Genomic DNA, 17,835 nt, shown 5'->3' with positions numbered 1-17,835 from the left:
ACAAGCAAAAATCACAATAGGGAAGAACACAGAACCAATAATACAACTAAGAAAATAACTTGCAAGACATAAAACAACACTAGAGCAGAGTGTCAGGTAAAAAATAAAGAAATCTGACAAAAATGACAAGAGCTTTCCCACAGAACAACATAAAATCACAGTTAATATAGGAATATATACCTATTAAAACAAACATGACAAGGATCAACATCAACAAAAGGCACAGAAAGGAGGAAAACAAAGTACATGTTAGATACATACAAAAAAATAAATATATGATGTAAACAATCTTAAAACACTAAATAAGCAAGAATAATGAGAAAGCCTACAAGCGATAAAACGAGTGAACCAACCACACAGCATAGCAAAACGTGGTCAGTATAATGAATGTTATTAGGGTCCCTGCTGTCAGTGTTCTGGTCCTGAACACGAGCCACAGCACAGCTCCACCTCTTGAGAAAGCTTGCCCAAACGTGGGCAGAAATGAACTTGGATCTTCAGTAGGGACAGGTCAGACTCTAATCTGGGATAACTCCTATTTGTTTTTAGTGCTGCCAGAGCCTGAATATTTTCATTCATTGGAAATCTATTGTCCCTTTTGTATGCCATAGACAAAGAGTCTGCAACCACAGGCAGAAAATTTATGGCCCTACTGGGATCGGTTTCTAGCCTGTGGTGGCAGAAGCATGAGTGTTAGTTCTAGCTAGTTGTTTTCTATTGCCTGATAGTAGGTCTTAGCTTGTGGGAAAGGGTGGGGGTGGGGGGGAGGATTCAATGGTGTTACCTCCTCTGTGTGACTGAACCCTAAGGTCCCGCTTCTCTGTCAGTTTGGGATTTTTCAAAAAGCATTCCTTCCTACACACTTTGACATCCCAGATCCATCACTCCATCTCTACACAGTCAAACGCAGTTCACTCCCAGGTTGGCTTTCTAACCCCATGTTTCATCTTCCAGGCCCTATGAACACTGGTTGACCTGCATTGCAGTTTTGGACATGTAAGACCACACCACACATTCTCTGTTTGATTCTCACTCTAGACAAACCATATTTCATCAGCTTCTTCACCTTGCTTCCTTTCAGTCAAAAGTAATTTAAGTTTACTGAGGTGACTTACCTGAATCCTCAATCTATCCCCTGCTTCTCCATCTCCCACCGCAAGACACAGGTTTGGTCCTAAACCTCTCATCCTCCTTCTCCCATCTTCCTTCCATTCTTCCCAGTTACGTCTTGTTCCCATATAGTTGAGGAAGGTCTTCTGGTAATATTCATTGGATGCACTAGGGGAACTGTTTCCTTTATAGAGGTATTATTTGTGATGACCCATGAAGAGAGTTGCCCTCAACATCTTCTTATTTTCTGCCAAATCAGAACTTCTGATTTTCTTTCTAGGCAAGCTCTGTAATTCATTTATGCATGCCAGTAAAGCAACAAAGTTTCACTTCAGTTCAGTTTAGCCACTCAGACGTGTCCGACTCTCTGCGACCCCATGAAATGCAGCGCACCAGGCCTCCCTCCCAGAGTCTAACAAACCCATGTTCATCGAGTCGGTGATGCCATCCAACCATCTCATCCTCTGTCATCCCCTTCTCCTCCCGCCCCAAATCCTACCCAGCATTACGATCTTTTCCAATGAGTCAACCCTTCGCGTGAGGTGGCCAAAGTATTGGAGTTTCAGCTTCAACATCAGACCTTCCAAAGAACACCCAGGATTGATCTCTTATAGGATGGATTGATTGGATCTCCTTGCAGTCCAAGGGACTCTCAAGAGTCTTCTCCAACACCACAGTCCAAAAGCATCAGTTCTGCGGTGTTCAGCTTTCTTCACCGTCCAACACTCACATCCATACATGACCACTGGAAAAACCATAGCCTTGACTAGATGGACTTTTGTTGGCAAAGTAATGTCTCTGCTTTTAAATATGCTATCTAGGTTGGCCATAACCTTCCTTCCAAGGAGTAAGCGTCTTTTAATTTCATGGCCGCAATCACCATCAGCAGTGATTCTGGAGCCCAAAAAAATAAAGTTTGACACTGTTCCACTGTTTCCCCATGTATTTCCCATGGAGTGATGGGACCAGATGCCATGATCTTAGTTTTCTGAACGTTGAGCTTTAAGCAAACATTTTCACTCTCCTCCTTCACCTTCATCAAGAGGCTCTTTAGTTCTTCTTCACTCTCCTCCATAAGGGTGGTGTCATCTGCATATCTGAGGTTATTGATATTTCTCCTGGCAATCTTGATTCCAGCTTGTGTTTCTTCCAGCCCAGCGTTTTTCATGATGTACTCTGCATATAAGTTAAATAAGCAGGGTGACAATATACAGCCTTGACGGACTCCTTTACCTCTTTGGAACCAGTCTCTTGTTCCATGTCCAGTTCTAACTGTTGCTTCCTGACCTGCACACACGTTTCTCAAGAGACAGGTCAGATGGTCTTGTATTCCCATCTCTCTCAGAATTTTCCACAGTTTATTGTGATCCACACAGTCAAAGGCTTTGGCATAGTCAATAAAGCAGAAATAGATGTGTTTTTTTTTTTCTGGAACTCTTGCTTTTTCGATGATCCAGTGGATATTGGCAATTTGATCCCTGGTTCCTCTGCCTTCTCTAAAACCAGCTTGAACATCTGGAAGTTCACGGTTCACGTTTTGCTGAAGCCTGCCTTGGAGAATTTTGAGCATTACTTTGCTAGCATGTGAGATGAATACAATTGTGCTGTAGTTTGAGCATTCTTTGGCATTGCCTTTCTTTGGGATTGGAATGAAAACTGACCTTTTCCAGTCCTGTGGCCACTGCTGAGTTTTCCAAATTTGCTGGCATATCGAGTTCAGAACTTTCACAGCATCACCTTTGAGGATTTGAAATAGCTCAACTGGAATTCCATCACCTCCACTAGCTTTGTTCATAGTGATGCTTTCTAAGGCCCACTTGACTTCACATTCCAGGATATCTGGCTCTAGGTGAGTAATCAGAGCATCGTGATTATATGGGTGGTGAAGATCTTTTTCGTACAGTTCTTCTGTGTATTCTTGCCACCTCTTCTTAGTATCTTCTGCTTCTGTTAGGTCCATACCATTTTTGTCCTTTATCGGGCCTATCTTTGCAGGAAATGTTCCTTTGGTATCTCTAATTTTCTTGAAGAGATCTCTAGTCTTTCCCAATCTGTTGTTTTCCTCTGTTTCTTTGCACTGATCGCTAAGGAAGGCTTTCTTATCCCTCCTTACTATTCTTTGGAACTCCGCATTGAGATGGGAATATCTTTCCTTTTCTCCTTTGCTTTTCGCTTCTCTTCTCCTCCCAGCTATCTGTAAGGCCATCTCAGACAGCCATTTTGCTTTTTTGCATTTCTTTTCCATGGGGATTTTCTTGATCCCTGTCTCCTGTACAATGTCACGAACCTCTGTCCATAGTTCATGAGGCACTCTGTCTATCAGGTCTAGTCCCTTGAATCTATTTGTCACTTCCACTGTATACACATTAGGGATTTGATCTAGGTCATACCTGAATGGTCTAGTGGTTTTCCCTACTTTCTTCATTTTGAGTCTGAATTCGGCAATAAGCAGTTCATGATCTGAGCCACAGTCTGCTCCTGGTCTTGTTTTTGCTGACTGTATAGAGCTTCTCCGTCTTTGGCTGCAAAGAATATAATCAATCTGATTTCAGTGTTGACCATCTGGTGGTGTCCACGTGTAGAGTCTTCTCTTGTGTTGTTGGAATAGGGTGTTTGTTATTACGAGTGCATTCTCATGGCAAAACTCTCTTAGCCTTTGCCCTGCTTCATTCTGTACTCCAAGGCCAAACTTGCCTGTTACGCCAGGTGTTTCTTGACTTCCTACTTTTGCATTCCAGTCCCCTATAATGAAAAGGACATCTTTTTTGGGTGTTAGTTCTCGAAGGTCTTGTAGGTCTTCATAGAACCGTTCAACTTCAGCTTCTTTGGCGTTACTGGTCGGGGCATAGACTTGGATTACCGTGATATTGAATGGTTTGCCTTGAAAACAAACAGAGATCATTCTGTCGTTTTTGAGATTGCATGCAAGTACTGCATTTTGGACTCTTGTTGACCGTGATGGCTACTGGATTTCTTCTAAGGGATTCTTGCCCACATTAGTAGATATAATGGTCATCTGAGTTAAATTCACCCATTCCAGTCCATCTTAGTTCGCTGATTCCTAGAATGTCGACGTTCACTCTTGCCGTCTCCTGTTTGACCACTTCCACTTTTCCTTGATTCATGGACCTAACATTCCAGGTTCCGATGCAATATTGCTGTTTACAGCATCGGACTTTGCGTCTATCACCTGTCACATCCACAGCTGTGTATCGTTTTTGCTTTGGCTCCATCCCATCATTCTTTCTGGAGTTATTTCTCCACTGATCTCCATTAGCATATTGGGCACCTACTGACCTTGGGAGTTCATCTTTCAGTGTCCTATCCTTTTGCCTTTTCATACTGTTCATGGGGTTCTCAAGGCAAGAATACTGAAGTGGTTTGCCATGCCCTTCTCCAGTGGACCACAATCTGTCAGACCTCTCCACCATGACCCATCCGTCTTGGGTGGCCCCACACGGCATGGCTTATTTTCATTGAGTTAAACAAGGTTGTGGTCCGTGTGATCAGATTAGCTAGTTTTCTGTAATTTTAGTTTTAGTGTGTCTGCCCTCTGATGCCCTCTCGCAACACTTACCATCTTACTTGGGTTTCTCTTACCTTGGGTCTTGGGTAATTCCTATCGCCGCCGCCGCCGTCACCGGCCCCAGCCCCAGGTCCAGACTAGGACCTGTCGGCCACCATCACCCTCCCTCGCCCGGGGGCCTAGGCCCTGTCCGCCGACGATCCTGGCCCTCGGCCCCGGCCTGACCTAGGCCCTGTCAGCCGCCGCCCCCGGCTGCCGGCCCGGTCTAGACCCTGTCGGCCGCTGCCCCGGCCCCCGGACCTCGGCCCGGCCTAGCCCCTGTCGGCCGCCACCCCCGGCCCCCGGCCTGGCCTAGCCCCTCTCGGGCGCCACCCCCGGTCCCCGGCCCGGCCTAGGCCCTCTTGGCCGCCGCCCCCGGCCCCTGGCCCGGCCTAGGCCCTCTCGGCCGCCGCCCCACCCCCCGACCCGGCCTAGGCCCTCTCGGCCATGCTTCTGCGCCGAGCCGTCGCAGCCACCTCGCTTCTGCACAAAGTTTAGTTGACATGAATTTATCCGTTTAATGGGAACTTTCATGCATAGACACATAACTGGTACATCATTGACTTCGAACATGCAGATAAGCGGAGTTATTTTTCCTGAAATTTCTGCTAATGAGGAATTGTCATCAGTTTGAGGAAGCATAGTTCTTTTCCAGACAAAAGATGATACAGGTATTGGGCTCAAAAAGTCCGTTCCTGAAAATATCTAGCTGTTTGTCAAATTGTCCTGACATTTTCCCGGAGCACAGATTCCTTATTTCCGCTCTGGAAACTTAACTGTTTCAAGTGGGTGTCAAAGGTCAGAGATGGGCATGGGCATAATTTAATACTAATTTTCCAGGCAAGCGCACTGGTGTGGGTTCCCATTTCCTTCTGCAGGAGATCTTCCCGACCCAGGGAGTGAACCCAAGTCTCCAGATTGCAGGCAGTTGCTTTGCCAACTGAGCCACCAGGAGAGCCCATAAGAAGATGGCAAGTGCCCAGGAATGTAACAGTTGGTAGATGATAGCTTGAAAAATGGAGATGGCAATGGCATCTCACTCCAGTACTCTTGCCTGGAAAATCCCATGGGCATAGGAGCCTGCTGGGCTTCAGTCCATAGGGTCGTGAAGAGTCGGACACAACTGAAGGACTTCACTTTCAATTTTCACTTAAATGTATTGGAGAAGGAAATGGCAACCCACTCCAGTGTTCTTGCCTGCATAATCCCAGGGATGGAGGAGCCCGGTACGCTGCCGTCTCTGGGGTCGCACAGAGTCGGACACAACTCAAGCGACTTAGCAGCAGCAACAACTTGAAACAAAGAGAGAGAGAGCAGGCAGGTGTAGTTAGTCATTTAATCTTAATAGGTAAACCTTAATTGGAGTCTGGATCATAGAAAAAGCAAGGATGTTTCATAAAGTCATTTACATCTCCTTTATTATCTCTGTTAATGGCTTAGACTGCGTGTGAAAGTGAGGTCATTCATTTGTGTCTGAGTCTTTGAGACCCCATGGGCTGTAGCCTACCATTTCTTTCTCCAGGGGATCTTCCAGACCCGGCGATCGAACTTGGGCCTCCCCCATTGCAGGCAGACGCTTTACAATCTGAGTCATGGGGGAAGCGGTAGAACTGTGTGGGTCACAACAAACTGTGGAAAATTCTTAAAGAGATAAGAATATAAGACCACCATACCTGTTTCCTGGGAAAGGTGCATGCAGGTCAAGAAACAACAGTTGTAACTGGAGAAGGAACAACAGACTGGTACAAAATAGGGAAGGAAATACATCAAGGCTATATATTGTCACCCAGCTTATTTGACTTCTGTGCAGAGTATATCATGGACAATAACTTGCTGAAAGAATTTGAAGCTGGAAACAGAATTACTGTGAGAAGTGTGAATAACCTTAGTTATAAGATGACAGCACACAAATGGCTGAAAAACACTAGGGACTAAAGAGCCTTCTGAAGAGGTGAAAGGAAAAGCTGGATTAAAACTCAATCTAAACACAAACCAACAAACACTAAAAATAAGATCATGGAATGTGGTCCAAACATTTTGAGATCTAGCAATGGGATACAATTGACTCAGTGACAGGTTTCACTTTCTTGACCTCTGATATCACTGCGGGGAGTGACTTCAGCCACGAAATGAAAAGGCACTTGCCACTTGGATGAAAAGCTACGACCAATCTAGACACCATGTTAATAAGCTGAGTGATTACTGAAAAAGATCCGAATGGTCAAAGTTGATTTTCAGGAGTAACGTATGGCAGAGTGAGCAGGACCACAGGAACTGAGTGCCAAAATACCGATGCTTTGCAGTAGTGGGTCTGGAGAAGATGTGTGAGAGTTTTGTTGTGAGCATGGAGTTCAAACTAGTCAAGCATGAAGGAGTTCAACTCAGACTATTCACGGAAGTTCTGACGCTGACCATGAAGAGCCAATATATTGACCACTTAGGGCCTAGAGTGAAATCACTGGGAAGAAACTGATGCTGGGAAAGATTGAGGGAAGGACGAGAAGGGAATGCCAGAGGGTGAGATGGCTGCAAAGCATCACTGACTCAAAAGTCATGAGTTTGAGTAAACTGATGATTTGAAAGTCAGGGGAAACCAGGGTTCTTGCTTACACGGAGTCACAAAGAGTCAGACAAGACTGAGTGGCTGAAGAACATCAAAAAATTGGTATTGGCAGTGCTGGGGAGACTTTGTCATTATACATGGGATGATAAGTGAGACTGAAGACAATTAGAAAGAACACAACTCTTGTCGGTTTCCTTGTTTTCCTCCCTCAAAATATTCTTCTCACATCATCTTTTGAGAGCTTTCCAGAGAAGGAGAATCCCTGGGGAGTCATGTGGTGTCCTGAGATGGAAACCTTACCCTATATGCCACTTGGATCTACAACCTTGGTCTTAGACAGAAGCAGGCATTGTCTCTAAATATGTGCTAGAGCTGCCCATCTTCTGATGGGTTAACAGTTATGGTATGTGATCTTAAGAATGGGATGAGAGGTAAACAAACGTATAGCTTCTCAATCCAACTCTGTAATCCTGGGAGAAGCATCTTTGACTTGTGTATCCTAGTTGCCCTTAGGAATGCTTACAAGCGGTTACACTACTGAGCAGGGATGTAGGCAGGAAACTGGATCCATTTTGACTTTACCACTAGCCTTCTCTGTGAATAGACCATTCTTCTTCTCTTAATGTCACAGTTTTTGTCTTCAGATGAAGGTTGAGCATGGTGGACGTGTGGGAATGCATGTGAAATCCCCATAAAACTGAAGACAGGGAGTACACAGTTTTCCTATTTGAATCAGATCTCAAAGACGTTTGGCTTTACAGATCCGCACTATCAATGCATCTCAAATATTCATAAAATTCTTATGTGATGATTGTCCCACAGATTTGAGACCAGAAGACCTGTATAGTCAGCTGCTTAGCAGTGTGGTGGAGCTTGGACATTTCAGGTATTATGTGAGAACAATGTGAGCCATGTTATAAAAATTCCTTTTATTTGAACTGTCTATCTCATCCACTTGGGAAGGGGGAAGGTGACTTCCACCATGTGGGAAGAGAATTCCAGGTTTTGTCCTTAGTTTCATTTGATGCCTAAGAGTGTTCATTACTGGCGAGTTTGCAGCCTCCTATAGGAAGGTCGTATCCTATTACAGGAAGGCCTGGTTGAAACTCCAGGCCTCTACATGGCCTTCTTGAGTACTGCCGTATTAGAGGGTGGGTGTTTTGTTATTGCCAGGCATAATAGATACCTAAGGTCCCACTCATCTTTTGCTGGGTTGATTGGGAGAGTACCATAGTTTTTAACTATGTTTGGGTGGAGTAGCTTGATTATTATTGAAATGTTTTCAACCTTTGATGCATCCGTTTGTCTTGCACTTTGAAAAGAGAAAGAAGAGTTTTGAATGGGCATTTTAATTTGTGCCTGGCTATATTTTTGAATGAACTATTTCTTCAGCCGAAATTTCTAACATAAAAGGCCAAAAGAGAGCCCAGACATACACTCACAAACACATTCTTAATCTGATGCACACACACACACAAGCACAGTCATGATCTTACATGCTTAAACACAATTACAAAAAGAAAAGAAAACCCAAGGACTCACTGAAGGACACCTATGAACTTCCTAGAGTTCCTCTGATACTTGTCTCTAGGCTTAATTTTGGAAATTGTTTTCTACTTGAATGATATGTCTCTAGAGACATTTTAAATCAGAATGTTTTAAAAGATACACTTTCGTTGTGCATTCCATGGGATCTTAAAATACTTTGCATGTAAGACTATTCTGTGATTTGCTAAAATGAAAATAATTTGTAGGGAAACAATACTGAAGTCATATTGAGCTATTTAGGACCTGCAGTTACACATTTGCTTGTTCCATTATAAGCATGCAATTTCATCCTCTGATCTTCTCCCATCACTTCTTCTACTTCTTGTCTCAAACTTCTGTGTTTAACTCACTGCGTTAACTCACTTAAATTTTTGTTCTCACTTTCACTATTTTAGGCACAAATTATAAAATAAATAAGTACAGGAAAGAACACTGAACTCATGTATAATATTTCCCTACTGTATTGAGATATCTTCTCTATAAGCTTTTGAGAATTAAAGGTACTGATATGTTAAAGCCATTTGGGAACTGATCACCAAAGTAATGTATCATGTAACCAGGCTTCCCATGGTAGGACAGTTGAGGTACAATTTAATAATATGTTTTCAGGAGGGAACAAAAACAGTAGCTTTCCCACATAATATATTGCATGTCCTTATGCATGCCTTTTCCAAGTTACCACAGAGCACCAAGGGAATTAGTCCTATTCTTTTCGAGAAGGACCTGCCACTCAAAGCAGAACAGGAAAAGAAGATCAAAGGGAGTGAGAAGGAATAATCAGTACACGGCAATGAAATAGAAGATGTGATTGCTTTTAAGGTGCTATTTCTCCAAGCATGCAAATTTGGCTCCATAGTATGATGCCTGAAATCGAAAACCAGACCTTTGGACTTTGGGCTTGAAATACTAACTAAGGGCACCGATTTCAATAACTCTTACAAGCGCTGCAAAATGCTTACCTCTCTAAAGTATAGTGTTCTCTGCCGAGTTTAATGAAAGTTTTCAGTGAAAGAAAAAGCGTGTGCTGTTTGGACACCTCCCTTATCTACACAAATAGTCCACAGCTTTCACTCTGCATTAGCCCCAAACATGAGAACGGCGAACTTAACTTGGTGTTGTCCTATATGGGTTACCATACCAAAACAGGGCCATGACTTGATATGGCCACCACTGTCTAAAGAAATGGCCACAAAGTGGAGATTGCCAAGATTTCTAGGTAGTGTTCATGACAGACTGGGGAGTCCAACTGGCAGACACTCTGTTCATCTTACTTCATTGTGAACTATATGAAGGATCAGCCATTGATTTTGATCTTTCGTTACTCCATGACTTTTCTAGAGAATTAAAATGAATGATTCTTTTTCGTTTGTTTGTTTTTTCATAAATATCTCTGTAACTACTACTGAATTTTAGGGAACTGGGGCCTGAAACAACATGACTAGTATGGGTTCTTATAGACTGTACACTTCATGAGAGCAGCAATCATTTTATAATTTGAATTCCCACATTTGACATTCATGAACATATAAGATATATATTTATCAACTGGGAAAAGATTCTCAGTAAGTAGGAAAGGTCAATTATGATAATAGTGCAGGTTATAGGATGTTGTTGAGTAATGTATATAGCATTTGATTCGTGATTATGTTTCTTTGTTGATAATTCAGTAAGTACACATTTTAGCTGATGTGAAAGATACGTAAAGAAAAGAGGGTAGACCCAAAACACATTGAAGACCTGATATCTGTGCTCACCTTGGTAGGAGGGTGAACAGAGGTCCCTTCCAACCCCAAGAAAGAGTTGAGGCAAAGTTTTGAGGAGAAGGGGCTTAGCACGTCTGAAAGCAGTGTGTGTGATTGTAGCTCCAGAAGCACGGTGTAAGAGGATGATACTGAAACTACTACAGAAAACAAATATCATGTCTTCAAAGAACTTGTTAACCACCCTGAGGTGCTGCAATCACCACAGGGATTTGTTTTGTCTCTGAGGGAACAGATAAGCAAAATCCAAATATGCATTAGGAAATATAGGGTGGAATCATGGTGGCAGGAAATAAAGGTACGCCTTAAGGAGAGCAGAGCTAAAATGACCCTATACAGTACCACTTGTAAAATACCTATCTTGTGCTGGCCATGGTCCAGTCACTGATTATGTCCAGTAATCTTTGGTATCACAGTGATGGTATAACGGTTATCCTAATTTTGGACATGCTACAATATCTATATTTTCCAGTATGAAATGAATTTCTATAATGAAGACAATCTCCTGTCTAATGTCTTAAGACTCTGCTGATGCTAAGTCACTTCAGTTGTGTGCAACTCTGTGCGACCCTATGGACAGCAGCCCACCAGGAGCCTCTTTCCACGGAATTCTCCAGGCAAGAATACTGGAGCGGGGCGCCATTTCCTTCTCTATCTTAAGACTCTACCGATACCTAATAGAATATCATGTAACTGTGAATGCACTAAGGTACGTACTGTGTAGATGTGCTTTTTTTGATTTTATTTGTATGTCTTCCTTCACCCGTACCATCCTCATTTAGACACCCATTCATTTCAGCAGGGTTGATTTCCCAAATCACTTTACATCCATTACCTCTTTTCCCTTTGTTCTCATTTTCTTGCTTAGAAACAATAGATTAGGTGCCATTTACCTAGGATGCCTAACGGAGGTTTTCTTGAACTGAAGAGTTTATAAAAGAGTGCAGAAAAATAGCCAGACATTGAAATAAAGCCTTAATTTACTCTCCATTGTTTCAAAGGAGAAAACAAAACTGTGAAGATGAACGTGTAATTTTATTGTTCAAATACAAGAATTGTAGGTATTTGTTGACAACTCCCAATGTAAATTTTAATCTCCATTCGGTTCCATAAGCTGATACTTATTTGGTAGGTCAGTTTTAGTTAGCATGGTTTTCACATAAGGAATATCGTTGATGAATTGACTTGAAAGAGAGGAGGTGGGTGTAAAAGCGATCGTTTGCACTGGGGACCTTGAGTTGCCTCTCTGTTGCTGGTTAGGAAGAGGACTGTCATGGGCTGACATATCGCTATACCTGTCTGGAAATGTAGAAGGCTCCACCATCAGCCCAAAAGAACTGCTGCATAATGGAGATACGATGTGGTTCTGAGAACTAGATGTAGCGGTAGTAGCAAAGTTCTCAACGTGGCCATTTACTTGAGTGTAAGTGCTATGGGAGTGCCAATTAAAAATGCTCAACTGGTTTACAACAGCAGGTTGATCTACCACATTCTGCTCTGTTTGTCTCACTGACATTGATGGGGAAGGAAAGTCACGCGGAGATAGGGCGCTTGTTTTAGGGACTATCTGGCTGGTATAAGTCTTTTGTGGGAAAGGCACACTTAAACTGGTGGAAGCTGAAAATGGACTCTCTCCACTAGTTTCAACATGAAAACCAGAGTTACGATCATCTGTGTTGACCCTTGCTTTAGCATGCTTCTTCTTGTAATCTGGAACTAATGAAGATTTCGGAAACACATTGCTAATCCCAACTCTTCTTTCATTCTTCCTAAAAGTTGGGGATAACCTCTTTTGAAATTTGGATTATGGTAGATGTGTAACTAAAATCAAAGGATACATTTATTTAGTTTTTTATAAACCAGGGAAAAACTGACAAGCAAAGTTAAACTATAAAAATGTATTCCTTTAATGATGCCAATTAAATAGAATCAAAGAAAACCCCTCCATTAGTAGTTTTAACACCTTACATGTTAGAAACAACTATACTCCTCAACTAAAAAATATGTTGTATATATACAGTAAATACCACTTAAGGTAACTTGAGGACATGTATCCAATTTCAAGTTGCTAGGAGAGTATATTAAATATCAAATGTTTTAACCTCCAGCTGTTCTCAACTTCAAAAAATAAAACGTGTTCAACAATCTGCTATCTCAAATTTAAATTCGGTTTTAGCTACATATGTGAACATGCTTTCTAAGTCACATGACTTAAACTTATATATTGACAGTAAGTGGAAATTTTGGATTACCTTGCTCAAAACAGAGACATTGTTTTCTTCTTCCAGAAAGTCAGGTAGTGAAGCAGATCTTTGAAAAGTTTGTCGCTTTTTACTAAACCCATAAAGGTTAAGCTGACGAACTAAACTTTTCATACTATCAGTTTCAAATATTCTGAAAGGGGCCTTTCTTTCCAAGACTCCTTTCTTGAAGAGTTCTTCATTGATCACTATAGAAGTGCCACTCTCATCCCACCAAACAGATTCAAACTGATCACTTTCAACTACAGTCCAGAGTTTTTGAGCAAAATTGAGTGAAAGAAAATCATTCAACTCATTTGTTTTAGAGACAGAAAACGTGTAGCGTGGCCTTTTTATCCTAAATCCCTCAGACAAAGCCTGAAAAGCATATTCTTCAATCATAGATCTCAAAACTGAGTCCCCAGTAAGTGTGTAATCACACGAAGAAGATCTAATGGAGGTTTTGGAACCACTTGATACATCTTTACGAGGCACATCTTGAATTTCTGAAGGAATATGTGCCATCTCAGAGAAATCTTTCTCCAGATACTCTTCTCATTTGTCTGACTTTACACACTCCAACTTCAAATGCTGCTTGGCTGGCGTACAGAGATAAACTCTCTAGGCCATCAGCATGGTTCTCAAAGTCAAAAAGCTGTGACATCACAAAGTCACTGGTCTCCTAGCAATTGAAGGGTAGCTCTGACATCATAAAGTCACTGATCTTCTAGCAATTAAGGCCAATGTTCAACCAGTGTTTACTTCTACATCAACTTAAAATAAAGGCTGCTTGCATAAATAGTAACCAAAAACAGGAAACCTGCAAAATGTCATTCCTAAAGAATTTTTACACAGAAAAATCACATCAATAAGTCTACTTGGTTCCTGAAATAAAAGTGATTGATCACCCTTCTAGACACATATTCTTAACATTCAGGACTGTTACCAAACCAAACATGGGTCTGCTCGCTACTATGCAATGAAGTCAATCAACTGACTGTGGGTTTCAGTGAAAGCAAGTGTAATGTTTATTTTATGACCTTGCACAGAAGTGTTTATATTATGCAGAGTAAAATAGTCAGGCACGGAAATAAAGACTCATTTTACTCTTAATTATTTCAAAATAAAAATTGGCCCAATGAAGATGAATTTGTACCTTTATTCTTCAAATAAGAGAATTGTAGGAATTTGTTGACATCTCCCAACATTAATTTTACACTTTGATGTCCTCCGTAATCTGACACTTATTTGGTAGATCAGTTGTATTAGGACCGTTTTCAAATAATGAAGATGTTTGATGAGTGGATCTTGAAAGAGAAGCAGCAGATGTATCAGGGATCTTTGACACTGGGAAAACTAAATTGCCTGACTGTTGTAGTTTAGGAAAAGGACGGTCATGGGCTGACATATTACCATACCAACCTGGAAAGGTAGAAGGCTCCACCCTCAGTCCAAACTAACTGTTCTGTAATGGACATAAGTTGTGGTACGGAGAAACAGAAGTAGACATAGCTGCAAAAATTTTCACTGGAGCCATTTGATTTAGCGCAGCTGCTATGTGAAATCCCATGACAAATGCTCAACCTAGATTGTGGGATGGGGAGGGAGATGGGAGGGTATTCCCAAAGGGAGGGGATATATATGACTCTATGGTTGATTTATTTTGAATTCTGACAGAATACAGCAAAATTCTGTAAAGCAATTACTCTTCAATTAAAACAACAACAACAACTAAAGCAGCTGCAGATTGATGTATCACAGTATGTTCCTGTGGTCTCACTGATATTCATGATGGAGAAGAGAAATCATTTCAAGTTAGGGCACTTGTTTCAGCAGCTATCTGGACGGTAGAAGGCTTTCGTATGAATGGCACACTTCAACTTGTGCAGGCTGAAAATACACTCTGTCCTCAAGTTTCAGGATGAAAGTCAGAGTTGTGATCATCCACATTACCCCTTGCTTTAACATGCTTCTTCTTATAACCTCGGACTAATGAAGATACTGTAGAGACATTTTTATTCCCAACTCTTCTTTTCATTCTTCAACAAATGCTAAAGGATCTTCTCTAGGCAGGAAACACAGAAAGGTTGTATAAACTCGAACCCAAAACAGCAAAGCAAATGGCAACAGGATCATTCTTATCAATAGTTACCTTAAATGCAAATGGGTCGAATGCCCCAAACAAAAGACAAAGACTAGCTGAATGGACACACAAACAAGACCACTGTTTATGTTTTCTACAACAGACCCATCTCAAAACAAGGGGCACATACAGACTGAAAGTGAAGGGCTGGAAAAAAGGTATTCCAAGCAAATTGAGACCAGAAGAAAGCAGGAGTAGCAATGCACATATCAGACAAAATAGACTTTAAAATAAAGCCTGTAAAAAGAGACAAAGAAGGACACTACATAATGATCAAAACATCAATCTGAGAAGAAGATATAATGATTATAAATTCACATGCACCCAACATAGGAGAACCACAATATGTAAGGCAAAGGCTAACAAGCAGGAAAGGGGAAATTAACGATAACACAGTCATAGTGGAAGACTTTACTACCCCACTCACATCTATGGAGAGATCAAGTCAACAGAAAATTAACAAGGAAATACAAACTTTAAATGATACAATGGACCACTTAGACATAATTGATATCGATACGATATTTCACCGCAAAACAATGGGTTTCACCTTTTTCTCAAGTACATATGGACACCTCTCCAGGACTGATCACATCCTCGGCCATAAGTGCAACCTTGGTAGATTCAAAAAACCTTGCAATCATTTCAAGCATATTTTCTGACCACAGTGCAGTGAGACCAGATGTCAACTGCAAGAGAACACTATTTAAAATTCAAACATATGAAGGCTGAATACCATGCTGCTAAATAACCAACAAGTCACAGAGGAAATCCAAAAAGATATCAAAACATGCATAGAAACGAATGAAAATGAAAACACAACAACCCAAAACCTATGGGACGCTATAGAATGAGTGCAAAGGCGAAGGTTCATAGCAAAAGTGGCTTCCCTCAAGAAAGAAGAACCAAGTCAAATAAATAACCTAACTCTACACCTAAAGCAACTAGAGAAGGAAGAATTGAAGAACCCCAGGGTTAGTAGAAGGAAAGAAATCATATAATAGAGCAGAAATAAATGTAAAAGAAACAAAAGAGACCAGAGCAAAAATCAACAAAGCTAAAAGATGGTTCTTTGAGAAGATATATAAAATTGACAAGCCATTAGCCGGACTCATCAAGAAACAAAGGGAGAAGAATCAACTCAACAAAATTAGAAATGAAAATGGAGAGATCACAACAGACAACACAGAAATACAAAGGATCTTAAGACACTACTATCAACCATTATATGCCAATAAAATGGACAACTTGCAAGAAGTGGGCAAATTCTGAGAAAAGTACAACTTCTGAAAACTGAACCAGGAAGAAAAAGAAAATCTTAACAAACCCATCACAAGCACGGAAATTGAAAGGGTAATCAGTAATCTTCCAGCAAACAGAAGCCCAGGACCAGACGGCTTCACAGCTGGATTCTACCAAAAAGTGAGAGAAGAGATAATACCTGTCATACTCAAATGCTTCCAGGAAATTGCAGAGGAAGAGAAACTCCCAAACTCATTCTATGAGGCCACCATCACCCTAATACCAAAACCAGACAAAGATGCCACGAAAATAAATAAATAAATAAATATAACCACAGGGCAATATCACTGATGAACATAGACACAAAAACCCTTAACAAAATTCTAGCAAGCAGAATCCAATAACATATTAAAACGATCATACATCATGACCAAGTGGGCTTTATCCCAGGGATGCAAGGATTCTTCAATATCCACAAACTAATCAACATAATACACCACATTAACAAATTGAAAGACAAAAATCATGAGATTATCTTAATAGATGCAGAGAAACCCTTGGACAAAATTCAACATCCATTTATCATCAAAACCCTCCAGAAAGCAGGCATTGGAGGAACAAATCTCAACAAAATAAAAGATATACATGACAAACCCACAAAAAACATTATCCTCAATGGTGAAAAATTGAAAGCAATGCCCCTAAAGTAAGGATCAGTACAATGGTGCCCACTCTCACCACTCCTATTCAACATAGTTTTGGGAGTTTTGGCCACAGTGATCGGAGCAGAAAAAGAAATAAAAGGAACCAGTTTGGAAAAGTAGAAGTAAAACACTCACTGTTTGCAGATGCCATGATCCTCTACAGAAAAAATCCTAAACACTCCACCAGAAAATTACTACAGCTAATCAATGAATATAGTAAAGTTGCAGGATACAAAATGAACACACAGAAATCCCTTGCATTCCTAAACACTAACAAGAAGAAAACTGAAAGAAAAATTAAAGAAAGAATTCCATTCACCACTCCAATGAAAACAATAAAATACTGAGGAATATATCTACCTAAAGAAACAAAAGATCTATCTATCTATCTATCTATCTATTTATCTATCTATCTATCTATCTATATAAATATATATATATATATATATAAAACTATAAAACACTGGTGAAAGAAATCAAACAGGACACAAATAGATGGAGAAATATACCGTGTTCATGGATTGAAAGAATCAATATAGTGAAAATGAGTATCCTACCCAAAGCAAACTATAGATTCAATGCAATCCCTATCAAGCTACCAACGGTATTTTTCAGGGAACTAGAAGAAATAATTCCACAATTTGTATGGAATTACAAAAAACCTCGAATAGCCAAAGCAATCTTGAGAAAGAAGAATGGATCTGGAGGAATCACCCTGCCTGATTTCAGGCAATACTACAAAGCTACAGTCATCAAGACAGCGTGGTTCTAGCACAAAGACAGAAATATAGATAAATGGATCAAATAGCAAGCCCAGAGGTCAAGCCACGCACCTATGGACACTTCATCTTTGATAGAGGAGTCAAGAATATACAACGAAGACAAGACAATCTCTTTAACAAGTTGTGCTGGGAAAACTGGTCAACCACTTGTAAAAGAGTGAAACTAGAACACTTTCTA

At 40.8% G+C, this 17,835-nt stretch overlaps 2 pseudogenes across 1 annotated transcript; one reads left to right on the top strand and one right to left on the bottom strand.

Moving 5' to 3' along the window:
• The window catches only part of LOC145537724 (MYND-type zinc finger-containing chromatin reader ZMYND8-like), a 94,191-nt pseudogene extending 89,240 nt beyond the window's left edge, over positions 1-4,951 (top strand).
• A 6,611-nt stretch (positions 4,952-11,562) lies between these two features.
• LOC145537539 (heat shock transcription factor, Y-linked-like) lies at positions 11,563-13,311 on the bottom strand (annotated as a pseudogene). The gene is made up of 2 exons (XR_014076395.1): positions 12,799-13,311; positions 11,563-12,367 (listed from the first exon to the last, which is right to left on the bottom strand). The product of XR_014076395.1 is annotated as a heat shock transcription factor, Y-linked-like (transcript).
• Between the last annotated feature and the right edge of the window lie 4,524 nt (positions 13,312-17,835).

The sequence above is a fragment of the Giraffa tippelskirchi genome, chromosome Y, assembly GCF_054371585.1.
Source record: "Giraffa tippelskirchi isolate mGirTip1 chromosome Y, T2T-mGirTip1v1.2.pri, whole genome shotgun sequence".
Taxonomy (NCBI): domain Eukaryota; kingdom Metazoa; phylum Chordata; class Mammalia; order Artiodactyla; family Giraffidae; genus Giraffa; species Giraffa tippelskirchi.
The sequence above is the reverse complement of the archived record's forward strand: the minus strand, read 5'-3'. Positions and strand labels throughout refer to the sequence as shown.